The 22,264-nt window shown below is 45.1% G+C and overlaps 1 protein-coding gene across 2 annotated transcripts in view; it reads left to right on the forward strand.

Moving 5' to 3' along the window:
* The window catches only part of LOC102462403 (ALK receptor tyrosine kinase), a 122,142-nt gene that overhangs the window by 31,973 nt on the left and 67,905 nt on the right, over window positions 1-22,264 (forward strand). Inside the window, exon 1 of one of the 2 annotated variants that reach the window (XM_089777488.1) lies at window positions 18,426-18,744. The exons of the other annotated variant lie outside the window; for it this stretch is intronic. The gene's annotated coding sequence lies outside the window, so the exon portion shown is untranslated. Of the gene's footprint in view, window positions 1-18,425; window positions 18,745-22,264 lie in introns of those variants that run through there. 2 annotated transcript variants of the gene reach the window in all.

Consider the following 22,264-nt stretch of genomic DNA (forward strand, 5'->3'; position numbering starts at 1 on the left):
CCTGATTACAGGGCTGCCCAATGGTGGAGCCAGGAACCCAGGAGTGGAACTGCCCTCTGGCACAGCAAAGAGCCCGGCAGTCCTGCTGCCACTCGGTGGATCTGCCCAGTGAAGCCGGAAGGCAATGGGACTGCCCAGCACGGCTGAAGTCCAAGCGGGCCTGTCACACAGCAGCGCAACTGGACCCTAGAAGGGGCCTGTGCAGGAAGGCCGGGAGCCCAGTAGCAAGGCTGTGCTAAAGGCAGCAGGATTCACCCGGTGGGGCCGGGAGCCCTGTGCTGAGGGGCCAGTGATAGGGGGAAGCCACGGGGAGGCTGGCCACAAGGCCATGGCTGAGGAGCCCAAGGGCAGGGGGTAGAAATCACCTTCCCTGGTCCAGCAAAATCCCTCATCTGGGACTGGTCAGGTCCTGAGGGTGCTGGACCGGGGCGGTGCAACCTGTACCTGGAAATTCTAAGTAATGGGAGAAGGGATGGAGAAGCAAAGTGTACCCCTGCTTCTTCAAACCTCAGAAGAGGTTTGTTTTGAGTCTTGGCTGCAGTATCAGGTCACTTGGATTTTCCAAGGCAATTTGACTGCTCCCATTCCACATTGCTATTCCTGGCCTTTTTTAAAATGAATAGTTTTGAGCAGAGAGGTGGCAATCCTTACTTCTTTGTGCTGGGAGTTCATACTCAGGAGACACCAGACTGTAGTACCTTGTTCTAGGAGGGCTCCACTAGGAGAGAAGAGCAACAACTTCTTGAAGGAACTTTGCAGAAATCTTTTTTACACAGACTCTCAGAGATGCACTCAGTGCATTTCCCAGGTACCCAGGATCCAGCCACTTTGAGCTTCTTGTGTTACCGGGGCGGCCCGTCCATATAGACGAACTAGGTGGTCGCTTACGGCGCCAAGTTAAATGGGGCACCAAATGGTGGCGCAATATCATTGAGGGGTTTGGAGGTGGGGGCGCCGATTGCATGGTTTGCCTAAGGCGCCAGTTGCTGGCAGCTAGTCTAGGGCCGCCCCTGTGTGTTACTGAGCCTCTGCTTTGGGTGAGCTTTCCAGTGTCTGTGACCCATTGTACAATAGGAGAAGCAGGACCTTGATCTCCGCATTTCACCTAGTTTTCATCTCTTGTTTCCTGTATCCCAATAATGCATTGAAGAAACCTCAGGGCCGTTACCTTGTTAACTACATTTTTACTGTTGTGCAAATGAACATACAGTATTAGCACCACTATGACGTCCCTAAGTGCATTGATCACTATGAGCCCAGCCAAAAACAATTACAGCTAATGTGATCTTTGGCTTGTGTGATGGATCAGTCTGTAATATTCCCTTCTTAACAAATCAGATTAAAACAAAGAACTGTGTTTCTCTAACTAGAGAGACAATAAAACTTCAGCCTCAACTCTCCAAACTGATCCAGTGTCAGCCGACGGTCAGGGCAGTGTGTGCGTGTGTGTTACACCCAAGTCTTCAACTGCTGAGACACAAAGTCTCGTTGCAGTGGGCAGCCTAGGAGGCTGGAGGGCGCCCCGAAAAATAGTTTAACGTCTGTGACTTTACTGCTAGGACCGGGGTCCCGTCGCAGAGGGCAGCCAACAGGCTCTCAGACGCCCCGAGTTTATAGGAAGAGCTTATTACACCTTAGATTTCAGCTGCTAGAATTCGTAATTCCTTCGCAGCGGGCAGCCTTGGGGAAAGACTGAAAGGTGCCCCAGTGGATTCTGCCACCTGGGTGTGACACACATCCAAACGCCCAAGCTCTCCCTATATCTGTCCCTAATGACCGGCTGAAGTTCTTTTAAATTGTGCTTGGTTCTGTTACAGCAACTGAAGGAGTCAGGTTAAAGCTTAAACAGTTACTATTTTATTAAAGAAGCTTATAAATCATATGGTTACAATGGCTATTGCTCTATTTCTTAACTACTGGCAAAATATAGATCTTAAAAGTGGTTACAAAGAAGATAAAGATAGAAAAATAGAAATAATGGTACCAAGTAACAGCTTACTCTTTCTATGTGTACACTTAAGACAGAGGACCACATCCAGGTACGATTTTTACCCCCTTCTGTGCCTCTCGACTCCAGCATGTCAGGCCAGGGCCGGTCCCTCAATTCCTAGGAAAGACGAAAATACGAGGTGGGCATCCCCATAGAACCTCGGGAGGTCAAACACCTAACCCGACCAGCAGGTAGAGGGTAGAATGACACTCAAAAGAGAGTGTGCTGCTGTACCACCTTTATACTCATGGGGTCACGTATTTCTCTTTCTTGTCTGTCATGCCAAATGGGGCTGGTCTGTCTTTTGTGAGACCAGTTCTTACAAGGGAGTTGTGAACTTAATTTACACTTGTAAGAGAGATAACTAAATTGGAAGTACTGGGCATTCTTTTCTCAGTGGGAAATTCCTCTCCCAGGGACTGTGTGTGTTCGAATCAACATGGGTGCCAGCCTGGGCAGTTCTCGCAGCCTCGAGGCCAGCCTATTGCCTTAATCGCTCTCTCTCTCCTCATATCTATGTTTTCAGCGTCTCAGGATCAGATGAGCCAGCATAGACTATGCTGATTTTATCGCTCCTTCTCTGTACTGTATGCTTCAGGAACCTCAGCGAGGCAAAATAAGATGGATGATACGGGGGGTTGGTCTGTCTGTCTACATCCAGCCCACGCAGCAGGCAGTTCAGTCTAAGTGCTGCTATTCAGTTACATGAGTATAAACCCAGAATAACTTCATTCACTTCACTGACACTATTTTAGATTTACACCTGGATAACTCAGAGCAGCCTCTAGCCTATACTCTGCTGATTCTTTTCTTGTTCAGGAAAACCTGTTCTAGAAGTAGTAGTGACTATCCATCACCACCAACCATCCCTATCCATTCTCAGACCGTTGCAGTCAAAAGACCTTCCTAACCCTGCTCCTGCTCATCATGGCTGGAACCTCTCCCTGCCTTGGACTATGTGGGTTGGCACGGGTGTAATTGTAGTATCACAGAAGCGCTATAAATTATATGGTGTGTCTATAATGCCACACCAGTGGTATGTGAACACACGAAGTGTGTTGCATCCCACTCTAGCGTGCGGTCCACACAGAGAATGGGATCCCAACACTGCTACCAGCTAGTGGATTTACTCCTCTTACTCAAGAGTTGAAGGGTTGTGATTTGGTCATAAAAGTTCCAGGGTTCTGTGACTGTTGAAGTTGTCAAAGTTGTTGCTCCTTCTCCCTCAGGTAGTTCTGGGGTCATTGTTAGATTAGGGCTGACTGTGTGCTTAGAGCTCTGTATAATGGAGTGGCTGCTCACTGACCTCGAGGGGTAAGAACCCCTTTCCGAGCCCCAGTGGGCTGAGCTGGGTCCTGCCTCTTTAACTCCACAGATGCCAAGGGGTGGGGCAGGGAGCATAAAAGCCCAGCCCAAGATCTCAGTAAGACCCCTGCCACTGGAGGAAGCAGAGGCCTTCCCTGAGCTCCCAAGCCAGGAGGGCCCGGAGGACGTTGCAGAAGCTGAGGACTGGAGCAGACTGCTGGGCTCTTGCTCCAAAGAGGAGACCTTCTATACCCTGCCCAAGGATTCAGATTGCCACAACCCCGAGGATCAGCAGCCTGCGTGGAGCCAGGTAGATGTGGAGTGGGAGTTAGGAAGTGACCCAGGGGAAGCCGACAATTGTCACGCTGATTTTGTAACATTTTAGAGTGTGTCAGCGTGTTGCAGGCCGGATCCCCGCTGGTTCCAGTGGCAGCCAAGGCTGCCACTGCTAGGACCCTGGGCTCGGATGCTGTAGAGTAGGGAGGGCCCACATCCCCTCTGCCACTACACATACCAGGTGGCAGACTCCTCCTCCCCACTCGTTCCTGGGGAACTATATGGGGGTTTGGCTGCCCTGCCCTGAACCAGGACCTGGGCCTTAATAACTGGAACTGTGTTTATTTGCTGACCTGCCCTGGAGCAGGGCTGGGACTTACTGTGAGACTGTGTTTGCTTTGCTGACCCGCCCTGCACCAGGGCCTGGGGCTTTATTGACTGGGGGGGGCGGGGTGTCTGTGTTTGTATTGCTGCCTGCCCTGCTCTCAGGGCCCCCGGTTTGGATGGAGCCCCTAGACCTGTTTTTAGAGGCCTGAGCACACTTCAGGGACCCAAGATCAAGCAGCTGGCTTACACAGAGTCATGATTCCTATTGCTAAGACCACACAATCTGAACAAGCGAACAGTACAATCTAGACACAAAGCACTAGATAAGTAGAAGGTTGGTTGATTGCACAACAACGTAGATCCTTTAATTTTAATTAAGTGGCCACTATTTGTGTAGCAGATTCTCACTGAAAGACTTTATGGAAGAAGCTTTTTGAGAAGGAATTCCCAGAAGTAAAGGGTGGCACCAAGAGCAAACTTGTCAAAATGAGAAGGTGGCGCTGATTTAATTAAAATTGTTATTTTAAATCAATTTCGTTCAACTGGTAGCTGTGTGGACACTTATTTTTGTTAAACCAGATTTATTTTAGATTATTTTAAAATCAATTAGGTTGCAGTTTGAAATAAATCTCTCTTAAACTGTAATGAGTGTCCACCAGCTACAAGCCAATGGAAATTAAACCACTGCAACGTTATTGTGTAGACAAGACCAGATTGTGTGAATTTCAGGCATAAGAGGACATATCAAGTTGGAAGTGACAGAAGGGTGCAAAGGGTCAGTGATAGTTAGTCACAGAGTACACAAATGACTAGCCAAGAAATAAGAGGAAACAGATGGGCTTCAGGGAAGGCAAAGAGAGACAGGGCTTCATGGCAATACTGACCATAACCAGGTTTTATTCACAGGATTTTTGGTGCTCTTGGATTGGCTGTATTTACCACACAAATAGCCTGTTTTCCAGTATTTCAGCCCCGTTTTTTTGGTCCCAGTCACAGCTCAGGAATGCCAAGGCACACAAATGACAAATCACCGAGCAACAAAAAAGTGACCTTTTTTTTTCAAATCACACTACATGTGTGTCCATCATCTACTGCATGATCCAATTTTCACACCTGATTATTTTCAGAGAGTTGTTTTGCGATTTAAGATGGATTGTTTTTTTCCTACAGCTTCCATCTTTCCCATGACACTTGACGTTAACAGGGATTTTGCAGTTTGCATCACAGAAAGTTCTGTGAAGGATACCGTGTGGCTGTTTCTCGGAATAACTCTGAGTCACATCAGTTAATCAGATAAGGAGCTGAAAGGAGCAATGGACCAAGTATTAAGCAGAAGAAAATTACATTTGTTGGCTCTTCACGTGCAATTATACCAACTGAGCCATTGGCATAATGCAATAAAGTTGCCCGCAGAATTGCATTTCCATATTAAACAGCAGTAAACTCAGTGAACAAACAGTTCCCTCCCCCTCAAAAGTAGTATCCAAGGTAGTAATTGAAAATGTTTTGAGAGTAGCAGTGCCTGTGTGGGTGTCTCTCACCCTCTGTAGAGACAAATCTTTTACACTGTCTAGTCCTTCACATTTGTGTTACTTTAAGGGTTAAACTGAAGAGGAATAATGGCGGCACAGTACTCAGACCCCAGCCACAATGTCAGTCCAGCAGCATGCCACTGTGGGAATGATCAAAATGTGTCATTGTGAAGCTACATTTAAATTACTACTCTCCAGAGTTAAACATACCATTGAAATGAATTGGGTCGCTCGCAATTCTTAGACCTATAACTAGGGCCCTACCAAATTCATAGTCCACTTTCCTCAATTTCACAGTTATCGGATTTTAAATACAATACATTTCATTATTTCAGCTATTCATCTCTGAAATGTCTTCGTATTATAATTGTAGGCATCCTGACGCAAAAGGGAGTTGTGGGGGGTTGCAAGGTTATTGCATGGGGGGGGGGGGAGGTTGTGGTACAGCTGCTCTTCTGCTGATTTTTATTTTTGTTTTCACGTGTATTGGGGGTTTTAAATAATTCCCACTCCCAACACACACATTTTTATTAATTTCTGATTCCAGACAATACCACAAGACAAGCTGTTGTTATGGTAGTTCTAGCTCAGCTGCTCATATGATGATCTGTTTGCAGGAGATTTCCTGCCCTGCTTTGTCAATGATGGCAGTTAGAAAAAGTTGAAAGAAGAATCCAGGTTTCTGAGTATTTCTGTGAATTAGGCCATTTAACCATTTTGAAGTTTGCCCATACCACAGCAGAGATTTTGTCTGTTAATTCCTCTGCCTTTTTCTCCTTTCTCAGGGGACTGTTAGATTGAAGAGGAGGGAGACAGCTACTGTATAAATAATTGAGGTAGCCCTCTTCTTAGCTGATCTAGACTTTCCTGTGCTAATACCAACGTCACCAGCAAGATTTGCTTACTTGAACAAAATGCAGATTTGCTTGCCTTTTTATGATCTAGTAATATATCACTACTTAGGCTATGTCTACACTACAGATCATGCAGTGGTACTGCTGCTACTGTGGCTCTGTAAGATCTGCTATGTAGCTGCTTTGTGCAGGCGGGAGCATGCTGTCCTCCCAGCCTAATTAAACCACCCCCAATGAGCAGCAGTAGCTGTGTCGGCAGGTGAGCACAGGGTGCTTTTGTAGATTTAGATTATGTTGATCAGGGAGGGGGGGTTTCACATCTTGACTGATAAGTTTTACCAACAAAAGTGCAAGTAGACAAACATTCTTAAAGGTACAGGGACCTAAAATGTGAGCAAAGCCCATGCTGCTTTTTAACACCATTTTTTCACATCTTGTTCCCAACATTAGCCTATGTCACTCTTAAAGTGGGAAAAGGTAATGGCTGCAGGTCTCCCATTACCAATCACCAAATCACTACCAAACTCCTGAATGTAAAGCAAAATTGAAAAGTTTCTTTTTTTCACCTTATTAAATGTTTCTTATGAATTGATGCACTATATTATAGCTGGGTGCTTTCAGTGTAGAATTACTGGAATTAATGGCAACGCGTAGTAAAAATCTCTCATGCATGGAGGTGAGGATATATGGCTTCACGTGGTATGGTATCACTGGCTATAAAACATTAGTTAAGATTGAGATAGGCAATCCCCTGGAAGTCCTTGCCTCTGTTGCTTGGTAAAATATCAGAGGGGACTCGTGATTGATTTCACAAATCCTTGGGGCATACTAGTTGTCCTGTGGTTTGTGGCATCAGGATATTTGTTGGTTATTATGTTGTTTGTTGAGCAATAGCTGTTTCAGGGGAAGGTGCCAGAAGATCCCTGAAAGACAATTATAAAATTACCCGCCCACAAGTGAAATTCCTTTCTAGCCCCTTTGAGGGTATGTCTTCACCGCAGATAAAACTCTTTAGCTGGCCCATGTCCACTGACTCAGGCTAAGAGGCTGTTTGATTGATTGGTAGAGACTGGCTCAAGAGCCCTATGAAGTGGGAAGGTCTGAGGGCTCAGGCTGCAGCCCAAGCACACTTGTCTACACTGAAATTAAACAACTGTGGAGCCATGAGAGCCCCAGTCAGCTGGCACAGGCCAGCTGCAAATGTCTTTTTGCAGAGTAGGCATACCCTTAGGCTATGTCTACACTGGCGGCTTCTTGCACAAGAACATCTTGCGCAAGAGTTCTTGTGCAAGAAAACATCCTCACTGCCATGTGCGAGCTGTGCTTTTGCACAAGAGCGCCCATGGCAGTGGGGACACTCTCTTGCACAAGAAAACTCTGGTGGCCATTTTAGCCATAGGGCTTTCTTGCACAAGAAATCCCTGCCTGTCATCCTCACTGCCCTCTTGCTCAAGAGCTCCTGCGCAAGAGGGCTTACACCTGATTTAAAAAGAGCATAGTGCTTGCGCAAGAAGCTCTCTCTTACCACACCGTACTGTAAATTTTCTTGTGCAAGAGCGGGTGGGCAGTGTGGATGCTCTGCAGATTCTTGCGCAAGAACGGCTGTATTTGCACAAGAAGCCCTGAGTGTAGACATAGCCTTAGTGATTAATTTTTGCCCTGAAGCGTGAGAGCATATATCCCTTATATGTGTTTATCTAATGTTGTGTGTGGATGGTCTCTTGACCTTAATATATTGTAACAGTGAGTTCCACCAGCTGTAACATGCGCAAAGGGTATTTAAATCTTTTAGTAATGCATTAAACCTGGATTCTGAAATACAAATAAGAATCCATTTGAGAACAGTGCATTTGAGAACAGTGAGTTTGTGATCATCTCCACGCTGAATAAATTTATTTATCCTTAAGTTAAGCTGGTTTGTACCAACAGATGCCAGTTAGCCATTCCTCACAGGCATAATGCATTAAGATGTTAATTGCTATTTTTGTTACACTTGTCTGGCATATTTGTGAGCAGTGAAATTGCTTTCCACTCCAGCAGAGCAAATATGGCCCATTCTGTCTTCCTCTGGGTCCCATTCTTTGATAAAGTTGCTTTCTGGAATTTCTGCATCTATGCTACCTTAGGCTTGTGATTGTGCCTGACCCTAAAATAAATTGTGATAATTGAAAAACCCCTGGCTTGGGGAGGGAGGGTTCCCCTCCAGCATCAGGAATGTTGGCCCTCCATGGACTGGCTGAATTCCAGTTTGGTTAATTACAGTATATCACTTAGTAGAGTTGTGTGGGAACCAGAATTTCCATCTTGTAGAAAATTTTGCATTTCCCCATTTGCTTCTCCTCCCTCAAAAAAAAAGTTTCAGAATAAGTCAGATATGTGACATTTTCCATGAGAGAGACATTTCCAAAAAAGTTCCATTTTTTTAAGACACAAACAGGAATTTTTCAGAACTTTCCAGCCCTAACTCTTCATGACTTTTCAAGTTGGCTGTTGAGGATCCTGGAAACCCAGGGAGCCTACCTCCACGGTAGCTTACTGGGCAGGTTCCTGGGGGATAGAGGGAGCTGTCAGGAATCTTGGTAGGGCATGCTATGTGTCCATTGCAAGTTTCAGGTTATGGGAAGTCTGTCAGACCAGCATTTTCTGTGGAAAAACTGGTCAGTTGGAAAATTTTCTACTAGCTCTAATACTTGGACGTTCCCTGAATTCCCTGAATTTGGGGAATTCTCTGAATTTGTTTACAATATTCTTCCCTTCTTGTTCTAAACGGTTCCATAGATTTGCTGTGTCTTTGATCAACAGCTGTTTCATTTCTGTAATGGCTATGTTTCATTGGTGTGTTTTTGATTTCTGTGAATATTTATATAAATTGGTACAGTATTTTGGGGTCTTTGTGGAGGAAAAGCACTATAGGCATGAAATGTATCATTATTGTTAGGGATGCTGGTGGCTTAAACATTAATAGAAACATAAGTGAGCATTTGAGAATTGTTAGAGACAGAAAATGGAATTATAAATACTGTATTTGTTGCCAAGTAAAATAAAAAAATATTGAAATATATCTAGGAGCAGATGTTGAAATGTTTTCTTCCACTTGTGAGTGTATGCATTTTGTACTTGCATGCACACATATGCACATACAGGGGCAATCAACCAGGCAGCTGTTTGGGATGCCGTGCTTGGAGAGGCATCAAGCTTAAGGTGCTGTTTTTGTTGTTACTTCTGTGAACCCTTTTAACACTAACATGTTGCAAGTATTCCATAACTTCCTAGACTGTTCTGGACCTTTGTAGAATCTTGTGGAACCTTTAGGGGCTGGGCATCACTAAGCAGTCAGTGAGTTACAAAAACTAAGTTAGTCCTGCTGGGATATTGTAAATTTTGTTTCATTGTGTAATTGTGAAAGTACGCGTGTGTTTTAAGACTTGAAGAATGTAAGTAGTGACTCATAAAGGACATATTTAATGTGATGACAGAGATTTCTATTGAACACAATAATATAAAAAAATACTGTTACTCTTTTTACCATGCTTAATACATACTGTTTGGTGACTTTCTAAAGCTTCATAACAGACATTTGCTCTCCTTAATACTGTCTGTTTTCCTCATAAAAATTAAAGAGATCATCAACGAAGCCTTCAGGAACTCAGGACAGGAAACAAAAATCTCAATTGCAATCTAGTTGGCAGCAAGAGGCAAATTTGATGGGAAAATATCTGAAACAGATCAACATAATCTGGGCTTTAGGCAGTCGCTATTATCCCATTGCAGGAGAAACTGAGGAGAGAAGCAAAAACGATGGAAGCCCGGTTACTTAAGGAATTAGTAGATTTATCTGCTAATAAGGAAAGGGAACATGAAGAAAGTGATGAGGAATCATCTGCTTCTCCTGGAAGCATAAAGGAGAGTGATGATAAAAAAGAATGTGGCTCACATGAAAAGAAGAGTGATGACAAAGAAAAACCTGGTTTACATGAAAAGGAGAAAAGTGATAAAGAAGAAAAAGCTCACATGATGACAGAGCAGTGAGAAATTGCACACCACAAATTGATACATCAGATTTTTCTTTTTAAGGCAAAAGTCTGCCAATATTGATTGTACATTTTTGAACAAGCCAGGCAAAACTGAGGATATGATACTTCCCGTAAATGAGCAGTGGTTACCCTTCTTGAAATTATACTGTAAAAGTGTGCTCAAAAATGGGGAGAAAAACAATGTGTTCTGTTTTTGTTTCAAAATATTTGACAACAATGACAAACTGTTGCCTGTAATTTCTGGGTACAATTACTGGCATCACTTGGGGTACGTCTAGACTACCGCATTTTGTCGACGGAAGTTTTGTCGACAGATACTGTCGACAAAACTTCCGTCGACAATTTGCGTCCAGACACATGGAGTTCTGTCGACAAAGCAAGCCGCTTTGTCGACAGAACTCCGTAGTCTGGACGCAGTGTTACAGGCAATAACACCTTCTGTCGACAGAGTTCTGTCGACAGAAAGTGTTATGCCTCGTAAAACGAGGTATACCAGCGTCGACAAAACCGCGGAGTTCTGTCGACGTTATGTCGACAGAACTCCGCGGTAGTGTAGACGCTGGTATTGTTTTGTCGACAAAAGTCCACTTTTGTCGACAAAACTAGGTAGTCTAGACACACCCTTAGATTGGGGTGGGCAATAATTTTTGGCAGGGGGGCCACTCCAAGATTTTGGAAAGTGGTCAAGGGCTGCACTTTTCTGTGGAGAAGATACAGGCTCTACAATGGAGGTTAGGTGCATGGGGTAGGGACTGGGGTGCAGGAGACGGTGTGAGATCTAAGAAGGAGTTTAGGTGAAGGAGGAGGTTGTGACCTGGGTCGGAGATTGGGGTGTAGGGTCAGGGAGGGAGTATGGGTGCAAGAGAGGATTCTGGCCTGGGGGAGGGGCTCTGTGAGAGAGTGCAAAGTCTGGGAGGGATTGTGAACTGGGAGAAGAGAAAGGAGGGTGGAGACTGCAGAGGGTTTGGATGGTGATCTGGGGCAGGGAAATGGAGTGCAGAGTCTGAGAAGGTGTTTGGGTGCAGGACAGAATTCTGGGAAAGGCATAGGAGGGGATACAGGATCTGGGAGTAGGGTTGCCAGGTGTCCGGCATTCTACTGGACAGTCCGGTTTTTGTGCCCTCTGTCCAGTTAAAAATTCAGAAAATACCGGACATGTGCAATGTCTGGTATTTTCTGGTTTTCCGGCTGGGCACCGGACTGAAGCCTGATGGGGGTCGGGGGAGTGGCTGGGAGGCGGGGCCGCAGTCGGCGCTGGGAGCCTGTGGTAGTGTGCAAAAGCCTGGCGGGGGTGGGGGGAAGTGGCTGGGAATCCCAGCCACTCCTCCCACCCCCGCCAGGCTTCTGCACGCAACCAGAGGGAGTCCCAGGCTGGGAGGTGGGGCCACGATCAGGATCAGTGCTGGGAGTCTCTGGTTGTGTGCAGAAACCGGGCGGGGGTGGGGGGAGTAGCTGGGAAGCGGGACGCAATTGGAGCTGGGAGCCCTCTGCTGATTGTGTCTGAGGAGGAGTGATGCCTCAGGGAGGAGGAGAAGCCCTGTCCCTGCTCCTGTGCGCTGTGTAAGTGTGTTATGGTGCCATAGTCCAGGAGAGAAGCCCGCAAGTGCTTTGTAGTTGCATTTAGGCGCCTTCCATGGGCTCTCAGCCAAAACTGACTGGGGTGGAATTTCTGCTTCTTCCCACTGGGACACCTGAAGACCTGACTATGGGGGAGTCCCCTTCCTACCCATGGTCGCCTCCCCCCACCCCCGTCCTGCCATTGTGTTGGCCCAGGGTCTGCCTCTCTTTGATTTGAGTAGCAGGTGGCTGCTTTGCAGAGCAGGCTCTGCTGCCTCCCCCTTCATTCCCAGCTTGGTGGCTGTTGGTAGTAGCCACACAGGATGTGTGTTGGGTGTGGGTGGGGTTGTTTTTTTGTTTTTTGCCCGTGTGTTCGGTATTTTTTTGGGAGACCATCTGGCAACCCTATCTGGGAGGGAGAGTTGTGAACTGGGGTAAGGGGGTGCAGAGGGTTTGGATGGGGGAGAGAGTGGGGGCATAGAAGGGCCTGGGGTGCCAGAGGCAGGCTCTGGCTGGGAGGCACTTACCTAAGTGTCTTCCGACCAGCAGCCCTGTAGCACCCCGCAAGGTGCTGAACTCCCTGCCTGCTGCAGCCCCAGACCGCTTGAAAATACAGGCTCTCAGCTGTGGAGAAAGAAGAGGCTTGTGCTTCCTCTAGGCCAATCGCTCATCTACTATTGGCTGGTTGCTTTCAGCCAATAGGAGCTGAGGATTGGGCTCTGGCAGGGTGATCACACAAAGACTCCCCTTGCCTGCACAGCAGAGAGCCACACGGACTGCGCTTCAAACCACAGTAGCTACGTACCTAAGGGCCCCGGCAGGATGGTCAGCAGACCGGATCTGATGGCTTGGCAGGCCGGATCCGGCCCCCGGGCCATATTTTGCCCAGCCCTGACTTAGCTGATGTTCTGAAACCACGTGAAAAGTTTCCTGGTTATTTCTAGTCTACTACAAATGGATGGAGGTTGAGTCCAGACTCAGGCTGAATAAATACATGGATGCAGAAAACCAGTGCATTGTTAATGTAAAGACGTGGCATTAAAGGAATGTGTTTAGGCATCTGATCTCAATTTTCCTCTTTTTTGCAAAAAAAAGATAATAATTTGGCTTTCCAGGGCTCACTGGATAAGTTGTTCACTGAATATAATGGTAATTTTCTTAGTTTAGTAGTGCTCCGTGGGAGATATGATGTCATGTGTGAGCACCTATGTTGAGCAGTTTGTAAAGAAGCTAGGGACTGTTACTAGAGTAAAATGATTCAAAACAAAACGATGACCATATGGCAAGGAAGGTGCTTAATAACATATTGATATGGCTTGGCAAAGTAAAGTACTATGCCATAATAATGGACTGCACTCCCAACTTTAGTCATAATGAAAAGATGTAATTTACAGTAAGATATGTTTATGGTGAGGATGTCTGTATTCAAGTAAAGGAACACTTTATCTTTTTCCAGTGTGTGGATGGCTCTGATGGAAAAGTCCTAACAAAACTGTTTATGAATGTTTTGGATGAGAATAAAATAAAGCTTCAGGAATGCCATAGCCAAGGCTACAGCAATGCAAACATGAAAGGAAGAAACAGTGGCCTCCAAGCTAGGATTGTTGCATTGAATCAAAGAGCTTTCTTCTTGCTATGTGGCTACCATTCCCTCAACTTGGTTACCATTCCCTCAACTTGGTTGTCTCGGATGCAGAATTATCATCTTTACATTCAGTATATCTCTTCAGAGTACTGTAAAGGATATACCTCCTGTTTTCAGCATCAGCTGGGAGACCCTCATGGACAGTGGTACAAATCTGACTGTGAAGCTACTAAATGAAAGTCTCTGAGAGAGATACATTGACAGCATAAGGCCAGTGGGTACTAAGTGACTAAGAGTTACAACACCCTGGTGGAGCTGTTACAGTGGAGTAAAGCTAAGACTGGAACCCGAAATAAGGGGGAAAACGTGGCAAACCAGATCACTGACCTTAGTTCTAAAGGTTGATTTTTCTCTCCTTCGACCTCATGAACTGAAGGACTAGCTTTAACATTCTGTGGCCTATTCTGACACTATTTAATACTGGTCCACCCAATATTGATGCGCAGTTCAATTTCTTGATATTCGTACATTTCAGTTATTCTCAAAATTAAAAACATTTCTATAAGCATAGAGGAAACTGTTTTTGTTTGCTCAGATATTGCATGAATAAATACATCTTTACAAATGGCAACATGCAAATTTATCAGCTTTATGACAGGGATAATCATTCATGCAAATCGTGTAACACAGTCATGGAGTGGGCTAGAAATCAGTAAAAACAAGATATTCAGTAGTTTAACAAATGGAGGCGAGGCACCAAAGACAGTTGTCACCTGGACCACCATTTGATTTAGGGCCAGTCCTGCACGCACATGTACATCCACTTGGGGTCACTAGCTTTGGTATGTGCAGGTCTTAGATTGTAACCCTCCAGTTGCAGGTGACAGAAGCTTCAGACCCAAGGCCTATTTGGATAAATGGTCCTTGGGCTTTGAAAATTCTATTGCCTGCACGTGCTAGGATGAGAATAGTTTAACTGTGAATGCAGCCTTTACCACACCAAAAGGGTATGTGCACACCGAGCTGGTGAGAGTCTAAGGCCCAATGGTAAAATCACGTTCAGAATCTTTTTAGCCTCTGCTTCCAGCCATAACTCTTCAAATCAAGGGTTAAAAATAAAATATATAAAAGGGTTCCTAAACTTTTTGCCAACACAGCTCCTTTGTAATAACAATTTCTTCATAGGATTCCAGTATGGTTGCCAACTTTCTAATTGCACAGAACTGAACGTCCTTGCCCCACGCCTTCTTCGAGGTCCTGCCTCCCCCTCGTCCCCTAGTCCTTCCCCCCCTCATACTCACTTTCATCAGGCTGGGGGGTTGGATATCATAGAATCATATGGGAAGGGGTGTGGGCTCCAGCTGGGGGTATAGTCTCTGGGATAGAGCTGGAGAAGAAGGGTTTCGGTGCAAGAGGAAGCTCCAGGATGGGGCCAAGGAGTTCAGTGTGTGGGAGGGAGATCAGGGCTGGGGTTGGGTTGTAGGAGGGGTTGAGGACTTTGGCTGGTATAATGGGTTTGGGGTGCAGGAGCGGGCTCGAGGCCAGGGAATGCGGGATATGGGCTCTGGGAGGAAATGTGGATCTGGAGGGACTTCAGGGCTGGGGCAGTAAGTGGGATATGGGATGGCCAAAACCAGAATTAGATACCACTTAAATTCCACTTGAAGACTTCAGAATAGGGCCTAGTGAGATTTAAATGGTTAGATTTGCTAGTTCTCTGCCACAGAGCCAGATAAATGTTGTAAAATCTTCCCGGTAAATGTCCATTTGAATTTTGAATTGCATTTGTTTTGGTTAGTTGCATTTTATGGTGTCTGTTTGGTCAGCTGTGTGATGGGTCAAAGGTGAATATTGACCAAAACAGCCAATTCTAATAAAACATTGGGGAGTTTTCACAGAAAGAGAATTTTTAATTTGTAATCATGATTAATCACGTCAGCCAATCAAAGAACAAATGTAAATATACCATGTGGCCTTTGCATGCAATCAAAACATTCGTTTTAATGCTAGGAGACAAGTTACAAGCCAAGAATTATTCCGAGAAACTACTTGGCAAATAAACTTGAATAATAAATAAGTCTGAGAAATGACAATCGAGTCACAGACAGAAAAAAGAGATTAATGATTGTATAAATTATTCATTATAATTTATTAGCTTGGCTCCAATTTTCAGTGCAATTTTTTGTTTCATTTTCTTAAATTGAATGCTTCGGTTTATTATCATGGTTAGTGGTCTGAGCCAAGATGTTTAAATCAGGTCAATAGGGTACAACAGAAGGTCCTAGAAATATGAGCCTAACTATTCCAAAGTGATTAGTGATTTTGCATGCTTCTGTCATTGGGTGCTCTGACTTTCAGCATGTTGGTGCTCAGCACTGGACATCAGACCTCTATAAAGTATCCTATTTGAGACCCAAAATCCATAATTACTTTGGAACATTTAGACCAGAATATATTACTTGTCAGTAGCCATAGACTTGGGGCTTGTCTCCACTACACTAGGGATCGACGTTGCAGTGATCAATTCACCAGCCATCGATTTATTGTGTCTGCTTAGATGCAATAAATTGTCCTCCGAGTGCTCTCCCATCAATGCCAGTACTCCACCAGGATGAGAAGTATAGCCAGCAATGATGGGTGAGCAGCCCCCACTGATCTTACCACAGACAAGACGCTGCAGTATGTCAGCTTCAGCTATACTGTTTGCTATTCAGCTATTTGCATACCTGAAGTAATGTAAATTAGATCAACCTCAGGAGTTAGTGTAGATAAGGCCTGGATAATCCTAGTGTGCTGAAAGTACTACCCCATCACGCACTGCAGATGGAAGGAGAGTTATACAGTATGTTACATGACCATGTCATGGTTGCCAGTAGGTAGAAAATGCTAGGTTGCAATCCCAGTGGTTTAAAGAGTTGTGTCTCTGTGTTGCTATTTCATCTGTGGAGATCAAAGAGGTGCTAAAAAACTGTTTACTGTAAACTGCCATTACATGTAGCAACCCATGGAAACAGATTTACATGAGCTGTAATGGTTCATGTAGTGTGTTACAGTTGTTTCTGGTACCAGGGGGAAATCAATAATATGTAGGGAGGAAATAGCAATTTTTACTGGAAAAAAGATTACTTCTGAGGTTATATAGACATTAAGAGAACGTTGGATCCTTGTTTGTTATTTAACACTTCAGGCTAGTGGTGTATTTAATAAAGGTTTTAGATGAATGTGGGTTTTGTGGGGGGAAAAAATCTGAGTTTAGTCCAAATCCAATTTTCTTTTTTTTTAAGTTTAGATCCATTTGTCCTAATTCTTTTTTAACCAGGCTATGTTCTGTTCCTGCTTGATCCAGCAGAAAAGTTTGTAATTGGACTGATCTTCAATATCAAACACAAAGGAGAAGCTGAACTAGGAGGAAGAATGTGTTTCATAGGTCTATACAGTAGTGATAAAGAGGGAATACTTGAAAACACCTGGCAGTGACTATTCTGAAAGATCCTGGCCTCTTTAAAACGTATGGCAAAACCCCTACTGACTTCAAAGGAGTCAGGATGCCACCTGTTTTATTTTATATGCAACTCATCTTCGTATATGTAGGTTTCTGCACAAAGAGAAGATTCATAGAAATTAGAGATGCAAGAAGCCCTATAATGTCCTCACGAACCAGTGCAGGAGTGGTACCTCCACTGTGTTGTCTTTAGCTTTCTCCATAATCACCCAAACTATGGAAGAGATAAGAACTTCTTCTCAGTTCAAAGAAGAGTCAAACATGTGGCTTCGTATCTGAATTACAAACTTTTGAGGCTCTGGTTATTAAAATCTCATCAGGGTTGTATAACAAATTTCTTTTGATCCAGCATTCCTCAGTCCTCCAGTTTTTTGGAGATTGATGTAGTATTTAGGAGGTTAAGAGAAGAGAAAGCACAACACTTAGTTAACTGCACAAGCACTCAAATCCATCTGAGTCTGCTGAGAGCTCTGGAAAATACAGGCATTGGCATAGTCACTCCCATAATTGCATCACATCACCACCTTTAGGGCTCGTCTACTCCATTCCTGAATAATTTCATGTACCAACAGATTTTCACCAGAGACTTATTCCTATTATTCCAAACTTAGATGCTCGCCTACCTATTTTATTGAGCATATGCTTCAGTGCACCTGGCTTAGCCACTGGGATATTACAACGTTAAGTCACTGTGATAACTAGCAGAAGAGGCCTTAGCTTTTTTCTTGCAAATGAACATACCTCATTTCTGGTGTAAGACTGCCAGTATTTCAAGAATCAGATCCACAGAATTGTGTGAAAATTCTGACAAATATTTAGAGACTATTAGTCCCTGAAATCATATTTTTTGAATTTCTCCCCCTCTTCCAACCCTCCCGCATTTTGACTTTCATTTTTCTCCCATCATCTATATAGTCTTCTGCTCTATCTAATCTGAGTATTTGATGCGGCTGCCCTTAACTGTGGTGTCTGAGCACCTTCCATGCAAAGTAAATAGCAATAGCAAAGTCCTAAGCAGACTTCATGGAGTCTCTGGCACTTCTTCCTTTCCAGGGTCAAAACTGCTTGAGACAGGGCATTTCTGGGAGATGGGGAAATTGGGAGAGGGTTGGGAATAGAAGGGCATGTTTATATTATGAACATTACATACAGTAGACAGGTTTCTCAAAAAGGGTAGTTTTGCAATGCTTTCTGAAGGTGATTGTGACGGGCCGTCACTGCCCCGGGGGGAGGCCGGCCAGAGCCACCCCCCACTGGGAACCGTCGGCCAGCCCCGAGCCCCCTGGCGTTACCCTGGCGTAAGCTGGAGGAGCTGGCAGGACCACTTGCCGCCGCGCCTGCGCCGGCAGGGGAGTGTTGGCCCCTCCCTCGAAGCCCCGCGGGGAGGGAGCGGGGCGGAGTGCAGCGGGCGTACGGCAGGGGCGGAGGCCGGCACGCTGCAGGAAGGGGAGGGGCCCCGGGCAGCGGCCGGCGCGGCGGGCCGCTTTGAAAAGGCTCGCCACCGGCACGGTTGGGGGCAGCCTCCCCGCAGCGGCGGAGGAGCGGCCCCCAACCGAGGACGGACCCCGAGCGCCACCCAGGCCAGCGGGCGGCCAGACCTTGGCCCCGCGGCCATAGGGACAGCCATCGCCACCGGCGGTCGGCCAGCCCCTCCTCCGACGAGGGCCGAACCCCACCACACCGAACCCGGAGGGAACGGCCAAGCCGAGAGCGGACCCAGCCAAGGGACCTCTCCCTGGCGACTTCCCCCGGACGACCCAGGATCCGAGCGACCGAGCCAGGGTAAGTTCTGGGGGTTGAGGCGGTGCCGCCAAGAGCTGCCAGGAGGGAGGAAGGAGCCCGGGGCAGGACACTTTTGGCGTCCATGGTTGGACGGGTTATGGAGGGAGTGACCCCCCCCGTCCACCGCACCGGGGCACTAGCAAGCCCCGACGCTCAGGGCCCCGGGCTGGGACCCGGAGAGAGGGTGGGACCAAGTCCCCCTCCCTCTCCTAGAGGAGCATCCCACTCCCAACGAGCATAGCGGTAGCAAAGTATAAGTCGGAACCGCGTGAGGGGGAAAAACCCGGACTAGGGGCTTCGGCCCCACCCCGCAGGGACGGGTAACTATTTTAGGGTTCGCTGACCCCCCCTTCCATCCGGGAGGGGGTGATCGCACCCAAGAACTCGGGCCCCATAGCAGGAACCCGGGGTACAACAAGGGACCGAGAAGAAAAGGGTCCGCAGACCCCCCCTCTCGGGCTGAGAGGGGGTGATCGCACCCTGAACACCTCACAGTGATCAAACTTGATGAAAGAAAGTCATCAAGAAAAAGGGATACTTTATTCTTCATGCCCTGAATCAAAACCCATTGAAGTCAATAAAAAAACTTTCATTGACTTGGATGGGTTTGGAACAGGCCTTAAGCCTGGAAAAAATAGTCAGAGGGATAAAGTACTAAAGCCCAAAAGACCTGGCTTCACTTCCAGGTTTTATCACAAGCTTCTTGTGTAAGCCTGGGAAATTCACTTAATCTGTCTTGATCTCAGTTTCCCATCTGTAAAATGGGGATAATACCACACTATCACATGGAGATAATGTGAGGATAAATTCCATTGATTGTGAGGTGGTCCTGAAAAAAGCCATATTTGTAGGTAGCTCTTCTGCACTATATATCTTGATCCTTTCTGTGTCAAATCCCAAACAACTATTGTGATAATAAATAATTATTTCTTGTTTCACTGAAGGAACCTCAGTTTTATAACTGTTAGTGAATTTAGTCTCATTACAGTGTGGTGTAGATTGGAAGAATTATTTTTTATTTCCTGCTTATCACACTCCTGCTAATATATTTTAGGATGATGGGTTTTTTTGTTTATTTTGCAATAGTGTCACACTGACTTCTTCAGTGTGTGGTCCAGTATGACTGAGACCTCTTTCTGCAGTACTCCTTCCTAGATAGTCATTTCCCATTTTGTATGTGTGAAACTGATGGTTCCTCCCTAAGTGGAGCACTTTGCATTTGTCCTTATTGAATTTCATCCTACTTCAGATTATTTCTACAGTTTGTCCAGATCATTTTGAATTATGACTCTGTCCTCCAAAGCACTTGCAACCTGTCCTAGCTTGGTATCATCTGCAAACTTTGTAAGTGTACACTCTGTGCCATAATCTAAATCACTGATGAAGATATTGAACAAAACCAGCCCCAGAACTGATCCCTGTGGAACACCGCTCGTTATGTCCTTCCAGGATTACTGTGAATAACCATTCCCAGAGCATAGTTATCAATTAGTTAAGCATCCAACATATAATAGCTCCATAAGGGTAGTATTTCTGTAGCTAATGAGAAGATCAAAGCAAGTCTGTATCAAGTGCCTTACTAAAGTCCAGGTATACCACAGCTACTGATTTCCCCCTTATCCACAAGACTTATTACAGTCTGAATGCATGCATGAAACTGGATTTGACCAGTTATGATGTAAACTTCAAAGAGACGTGTGAAAAGATGTAGCAGCAGAAGTCCCATTAAATGAAGTCTTATGAGTACAATGTTTCATTTGTGCTATTCATAATCATTGTCAATTATCAATAATATTAAGTTATATATTTTCAGCCATGCAAATGGGCATTCTTATACAGCTCTTTGTTGACCACTTGTTCTGAATTTTGATGTAGTTTGGCACTTTGGTTTGAAAAGGTTGCCGACCCTTGTTCTAGATGTTTGCAAATTGATCCCATACTTATTTGCTCCATTATCTTTCCTGGTACAGAAATTAAGTTGACTGATATGTAATTTCCTAGATTGTCCTTATTTCTCTCTTTATAGATGGGCACTATGTGTACTCTTTTCCAGTCTTCTGGCTTTTCAAAGATAGCTAATGTCTCTGATATCTACTCAGTCAGCTCCTTGAGTATTCTAGGATACATTTCATCAAGTCCTGGTGACTTGAATACATCTAAATAATTTTTAACTTGTTCTCTCCTTATTTAAACGTCTGAACCTACCCCATAATCATTGGAATTCACTATTTTAGGCTTTCAGTCAGCACCAACCTTTTTGGTGAAAACCAAAACAAAGAAATTCATTAAGCATCTCTGCCATTTCCACGTTTTCTGTTATTGTTTCCCTCTTTTTATTGAGTAATGGGCCTATCCTGTCGTAGGTCATCATCTTCTAATGTTTTATGCTTTCTTACTTCCGTTTATGCCTCTAGCCAGAGGTGACTCATGGTAGCACTTGGGAGATGCATCACCCAACTGTGCCTCTGCCAAAATTTTAATTGCTAAATGGGGTGCATCCTCATGCCCCCTCCCTGTTTCTCTGGGTGGACCTCCCTGCATCTCCTCCCACCACGGGCACCTATGTCTCTAGCTAGCTTGAACTAATGCTTTAGAACTGCAATGGGCAATGTAGGCTAGTGAGTGAGCCACACACTAGTGGCCCTCCATCTCAGTGGGCTGCAATATTACCGTAACCAAGACCGTCTCCCAGGATAGGGTAGTTTTGCTATCTGTGCTTGCATACCTAGATTCTGCAGGGTGTAGCAGTGCTTTGATTGGATGCAAAGAGAGTGAATGTTTCTTACAGTCACTATTGTGTGCAGTCATCACACAACTTATTTCATGTGCCTTTGCTCAATGTGCGTGTCACTTTAGTAATACCATGGGGCGGGGGGGACAACTGTGGATGATGGATACCAGGGGAATCTGGCAATCCTACATATGGGCAACAGTAAACAAAATGTCTCATGGGCCACATATAGAAACCCAATAGGTGCTATGTGGCCTATGGGCCACAAGTTACCCACAAGTGCTTTAGAATATATTAGCAAATGTGCATATATAATTTGCAACACTAATGAGGTCTCAATATCATGAAGTCTCACAGCAGTGCTGACTCTGGTGAATCTTCACAGTGAAATAAGAAGGGATTGCAATTTCATTTGTGTGAATTAGCAAGTCTACTGGACAGATCAATGCACATAGGGCCAAATCCCAAACTGGTGAAAATTATTACAGTGAAGTGATGCTAACTTATACTTAAGGATCTGGCAAGTCATGTATACAGCTGAACTCTGGTTATACAAATCTCAGTTATCACAAACTATTACCTGAAACTGAGTCATGATTGCTTGTGTAGTAATTACAGTGAAAATTAACCAATTATTCAAACTTTTAGTTATCCCGAATTATTCAGTCTTCTCAAGTAGGTCCCGTTATCTGAGACAATACTGTATGTTATTATTTAGTAAACATTAAAGTAGCAGAGGGATACATTGCAATGGCCCAGTTATTCATGGTCCAGTGGCCAGGACACCAG

Source organism: Pelodiscus sinensis, chromosome 3, assembly GCF_052426305.1.
Source record: "Pelodiscus sinensis isolate ZL-2025 chromosome 3, ASM5242630v1, whole genome shotgun sequence".
NCBI lineage: Eukaryota > Metazoa > Chordata > Testudines > Trionychidae > Pelodiscus > Pelodiscus sinensis.